Source organism: Enhydra lutris, unplaced genomic scaffold, assembly GCF_002288905.1.
Source record: "Enhydra lutris kenyoni isolate GAN:26980312 unplaced genomic scaffold, ASM228890v2 scaffoldscaffold7, whole genome shotgun sequence".
Taxonomy (NCBI): Eukaryota; Metazoa; Chordata; class Mammalia; order Carnivora; family Mustelidae; genus Enhydra; species Enhydra lutris.
Genome location: NW_019154091.1, coordinates 3,048,325 through 3,054,324, shown reverse-complemented (window position 1 = coordinate 3,054,324; position 6,000 = coordinate 3,048,325). Strand labels below are relative to the sequence as shown.

Genomic DNA, 6,000 nt, shown 5'->3' with positions numbered 1-6,000 from the left:
CTACTTGTGATCTCTCTCTCTCTGTCAAATAAATAAATAAACAAAATCTTAAAAAAAAATACTACCTTTATTATACACTAAATTTCCATAAAGAGTGGGTCAACTTCTGGATTTTGTTACATTCCACTGACCTATCATTTATGTACCAGTATCACAATGAATTATAGACACTTATGAGTGTGTGTGTGTGTGTGTATAAATAAAAGATTTACTTATTTATTTTAAAGAGAGAACAAGAGTGGGCGCCTGGGTGGCTCAGTGGGTTAAGCCGCTGCCTTCGGCTCAGGTCATGATCTCAGGGTCCTGGGATCGAGCCCCGCATCGGGCTCTCTGCTCGGCAGGGATCCTGCTTCCCTCTCTCTCTCTGCCTGCCTCTCTGGCCAGTCTGCGTGTGATCTCTCTCTGTCAAATAAATAAATAAAAATCTTAAAAAAAAAAAAAAAGAGAGAGAGAACAAGAGTGCACACAGAGAGGGAATCTCAGGCAGACTTCCTGCTTAGTGGGGATCCCCACGTGGGGCTCAACCTCACCACAGTGAGATCACACCTGAGCCAAAACCAAGAGTCGGAAGCTTAACCAAATGTACCACCCAGGTGCCCCATGAGCTTATTTTAATATTTGATAGGCTACTTTCCATGATAGTTAATTTTTTCAGGAATTTCCTAGCTATTCTTGCATTTTTTAAAAGATTTTATTTATTTGACAGAGAGAGGGAGAGGGAGCAAACATGGAGAGGCAGAGGGAGAAGGAGAAGCAGATTCCCCACTGAGCAGTGAGCTGGATGCAAGACTCAATCTCAGGACCCTGGGATCATTACCTGAACTGGAGGCAGACACTTAACCTACTGAGCCACCCAGGTGCCCCTTTGCATTTTTAGAAATGTGAATTTTAGCATCATCTTGTGTCTCTCTAAGAAGAAAAACCTTGACTTTTTAGAAGTTTTTATTTAAATTCCAGTTCGTTAGTGTACATACAGTGTAATATTAGTTTCAAGTATACAATATAGTGATTCAGCATTTCCGTACAACATCAGGTGCTCACCATAGCAAGTGCACTCCTTAATACCCATCTGTTTTACCCATCCCTCCACCTGCCTCCCCTCTAGTAACCAGCAGTTTGTTCTCTATAGTTAAGAGTCTGTTTCTTGGTTTGCCTCCCTCTTTTTCCCCTCTTTGCTCATTTGTTTTGTTTCTTAAATTCCACATATGAGTGAAATCGTTGGTATTTGTCTTTCTATGACTGACTTATTTTGCTTAGCATGATTCTTTCTAGCTCCATCCCTGTCATTGCACATGGCAAGATTTCATTCTTTTTATGGCTAAATAATATTCCATTCTCTATATACCACATTTTCTTTATCCATTCATCAGTTGATGGACAGTTGGGCTGTTTCCATAATTTGGTTATTATATACAATGCTGCTATAAACGTCAGGGTGCATATATACCTTTGAATTAGTATTTTGGTATTCTTAGGTACATACCTAGTAGTGCAATTGCTGGATTGTAGATAGAAGGTAGTTCTGTGCTAACTTTTCGAGGAACCTCTATACTGTTTTCCAGAGTGTCCACACAAGTTTGCATTTTCACAAGCAGTGCAAGAGGTTGCCCTTTCTCTACATCATTGCCAACACTTGCCATTTCTTGTGTTGATTTTAGCCATTCTGACAGGTGTAAGGTGGTATTTCATTGTAGGGTTGTTTTTTTTTTTTTTTTTAAGATTTTATTTATTTATTTGAGAGAGAGCATTAGCTGGGGTGGGGCACAGATTTTCCAACCCATGAATGTGGAATGTTTTTCTATTTCTTTGTGTTGTCTTTAATTTCTTTCATCAGTGTTTTACAGTTTTCAGAGTGTACAAATCTTTCACCTCTTTGGTTTGGTTTATTCCTAGATATCTTACTGTTTTGATGCGGTTGTAAGTGGGATTGATTGCTTAATTTCTCTTTCTGCCACTTCCTTATTGTTGTATAGAAATGCAACGGATTCTTAAAAAAAAAAAAAGATCTTATTTATTTTAATAGAGAGGGAGAGCACAAACAGGGTTGGGGCAGAAGGAGAGTAAAAGGGAGAAGCAGACTCCCCACTGAGCAGGGAGCCTGATGCAGGGCTCCATTCCAGGACCCTGAGTTCATGACCCAAGCCAAAGGCAGAGGCTTAACCAACTGAGCCACCCAGGCACCACTAGAAGTACAACAGATTTCTATACATTGATTTTGTATGCTACAACTACACTCCATTCATGTATCAGTTCTAGCAGTTTTTTGGTGGAGTCTTTTGGGTTTCCTATATAGAGTACCATGTCATTTACAGGTAGTGATGGTTTTACTTATTCCTTGCTGATTTGGATGCCTTTTACTTCTTTTTGTTGTCTGATTGCTGTGGCTAGGACTTCCAGGACTGTGTTCAATAACAGTGGTGAGAGTGGACATCCCTGTCTTGTTCCTAACCATATGGGAGAACCTCTCAGTTTTTCCCCATTGAGGATGATATTAGCTGTGGGTTTTTCATATATGACCTTTATTGTGTTGAGGTATGTTTCCTCTAAACTTATTTTATTAAGGGTTTTTATCATGAATGGATGTTGTATTTTGTCAGATGCTTTTTTTCTTTGCATCTATTGAATGATCATATGGTTCTTATCCTTTATTAATGTGGTGTATCATATTGATTGATTTGTGAATATTGAACCACCCTTGCAACCATGAATAAATCCCACTTGATCAATGGTAAATGATTTTTTTAATGTATTGTTGGATTCAGTTTGCTAGCATTTTATTGAGAATTTTTGCATCCATGTTAATCAGGGATTTGGCCTGTAGTTCTATTTTTTAGTGGAGTCTTTACCTGGTTTTGGCATAGAGTAATGCTGGCCTCATAGAATGAATTTGGAAGTTTTCCCCCCTTTTCTATTTTTTGAAATAGTTTGAGAAGAATTGGTATTTAACTATCTTTAACTGTTTGGTAGAATTCACCTGTGAAGCCATCTGGCCCTGGGCTTTTGTTTTTTGGGAATTTTTTGATTGCTGATTCAATTTCCTTGCTTGTTACTGGTCTGTTCAAGTTTTCTATTTCTTCCTGTTTCAGAGAAACCTTGACTTTTTATTGGGATCTCATTAAATTTATAAATTTACTTAGAAAAAAAATGACATCTTAATGATGTTAAAATGTTCCAAGAAAGAGCAAGGGGTATCTTTCCACTAGTTCCAGTATACTTTTTTTTTTTTTTTAATTTGAGAGAGAGAGCACATGAGCTAGCACAAGCAGGGGGAGAGGCAGAGGGAGAGGGAAAAGCTCAATCCAACACAGGGCTTGGTCCCTAGACCTAGAGATCATGACCTGAGCTGAAGGCAGACGCTTAACTGACTGAGCCACCAGGCACCACTAAAATGCTTCTTAACTACACAAAAGTGGGGAACCTGGGTTCTGTGAGCCTGTGGGTGCAGCAATGGCACAAGCTCTGTTGGAATTTGTTGTCTCTCTTCTTCTTAGAGAAGTTCATTGTATTCTCTGTCTCCTAGTAATGCTGAAGGCACGGGTTATGTATGATTTTATTTTTGCTTTTGTTATTTTATGGTTCTCAGAGAAGATGTGTGGAGAGATTCAGATTCAGGGGGATCGCCATGTGCCAGATTCTTCCTCGAGTCTTTCCTTGTTTTTTTTTTTTTTTTTTAAATACCACCAGAGGTGTATCTTTGCTATTAGTTTTTTTTTAATGACTTTTATAATTTACTGATCTTTTCTATTAAACCTAAGCTTTCTCTTTCATCACTTTTTGCAATTTATTATTTCTTTCTATTCTCTTTTGTTCTTTTTCTAACTTTTTATGTTGGATCATTGTTTATTTTCAGTCTTTTTTCTTTTCTAAGATATTCGTTTGGGATGATAAATTTCTATATACCCTCCCTTTGACTGAATCCCACAAGTTGTGATATGCAATATTGTCATTACCATCAAGTTCTAAGTATTTTTAAATTTCCATTATGAGTTCTTCTTTGACTCCTGAAATATTTAATATGTTTTTAGACTTTCAAACAAATGTAGTTCTTCAATTTTATTTTTTAATTGAAATACTCTAACTCAGTACCCTGTAATCTGGATCATACCTGTGATATTAAATGTGTTACCACTTGTTTTATGATTTAGCACAAGGGCCATTTAAAAAATTTATTCTATGTGTACTTGATAAGAATGGGTAAGCTCTGATTGGGAGGTCCTCCGTTCTAAATATGTCCATCTAATTAAGTTTACTAATTGTATCATTCAGATCCTTTAAGACTTGGCTGATATCTTTGTCTTATTGGCCTAGGGATAACTGAGGAGTTACTGGTTATGTGCTTAAAGTCTTCTATTCTGGTAGTGGATTTGTATGTGTTACCTTATAGTGCTATCAATTTTTGATTTTTGTATTTTGAAACTAGTTAGGTACATACAAGTTTAGAATTTAGTCAACTTTTAAGGGCGTCTGGGTGGCTCAGTGGGTTAAGCCTCTGCCTTTGGCTCAGGTCATGATCTCAGGGTCCTGGGACGGAGCCCTGCGTTGGGCTCTCTGCTCAGCAGGGAGCCTGCTTCCCCCTCTCTCTCTGCCTGCTTCTCTGCCTACTAGTGATCTCTCTCTGTCAAATAAATAAATAAAATCTTTAAAAATATATATATATATTTAGAATTTATTCAACTTTTGGTCAGTTGAAACTCTAATCATTAGGTAGTTACTTTAATAATGCTTTTTGTCTTAAATTCTATTTTTTTATATTAATAAAACTTCCATGTGTTTCTTTTGTTTAGTGTTTATCTAGGATAACTTTTCTCATGTGTTTACTTTTAGACTTCCTACATCCTTTTATATTTCATGTGTACCCCATGGTGCATATCCAGTTTTATTTTATGTTATACTATTTGGGGCATGTAGGCTGTTGGTCAGGGTGTTTCAGTTTTCCTCAAAGTGTGTTCTCCAGGAAGCTACTTCAAACCCATCCACATCATGGTTTCTGGGTTCCAAATGAAGCCAGAAGGAAGCAAACCCCAAAGAATGACCATTTTCAAACCTCTGCATTTGTCCTATGTGCCAAAGTTATTCAAATAGCCAAGCCCTGCTTCGGAGAGTGAAGAAATAAATTCAATCTTTTTTTTTTTTAAGATTTTTAAAATTTATTTGAGAAAGAGAGAGAAAGCACGAGCAGGGGGAGGGACAGAGGAAGAAGCAGGGAGCCCGATGTGGGACTTGATCCCAGGATCCCAGGATCATGACCTGACCAAAGGCAGGTGCTTAACAGACTGAGCCACTCAGGCACCCCAAATTCTACTTCTTGATGGGCGGAACAGCATAGGTATGTACATACAGAGACAGGGAAATTATTGTAGCCATCTCTGCAAATAAGTTATCACAAACCTCTTTTATATTTTGCATCTCTCTGTATCTCTGCTATAGTGTGGGCAATTATACTTGGTTAAGTCACTATGTGAAATGCAAACAAATACAGTTGTGAATGATATAGAAGTATAGTTGAAATTTTTCTTACCCTCTTTGCATTAGCTAGGGTAGACTATTACTGCAACAAATAAAACCAAGCATGTATAATGACTCAAAAAAAAAAAAAAAGATTTTGTTTCTTTTCTAACAGTACTGGGAAACTAAATAGGTCCTCAGTGAACTTTCAGTGTGCAGTCATTTAAGGACCCAGGCTGATGGAAACTCTGCCATCTTCAACTTACGGGTTCCAAAGTTGCCAAAGAAGTGGTCTCTGTCCCAGCCAGCTAGATGGGAAAAGAATATGAAGGAGCATAGGTAAGAGGTTTAAGTGACACACATTATTTCTGCTCACATTTTATCACCTAGAAACTCAGTCACGTGTAGACACCTAACAGCAGGTACAATGTTATTCAAGGAGAAACTCATAAAAATGGTTTAAAACATGAAATGAAAATTTAGAACAAAATTAAATTAGGCTCTGCCACTTATAAACTGTGAGACCTTGGGCAAATTACTTCACCTTTCTAAGCC

The 6,000-nt window shown here is 37.5% G+C and overlaps 1 protein-coding gene across 1 annotated transcript in view; it reads right to left on the bottom strand.

The window, feature by feature from the left end:
* Positions 1-5,515: 5,515 nt before the first annotated feature.
* Positions 5,516-6,000, bottom strand: part of LOC111142162 (N-acetylglucosamine-1-phosphate transferase alpha and beta subunits) — an 87,569-nt gene continuing 87,084 nt past the window's right edge. The window contains exon 22 of the transcript XR_002640244.1: positions 5,516-5,753. The gene's annotated coding sequence lies outside the window, so the exon portion shown is untranslated. The remainder of the gene's footprint in view (positions 5,754-6,000) is intronic.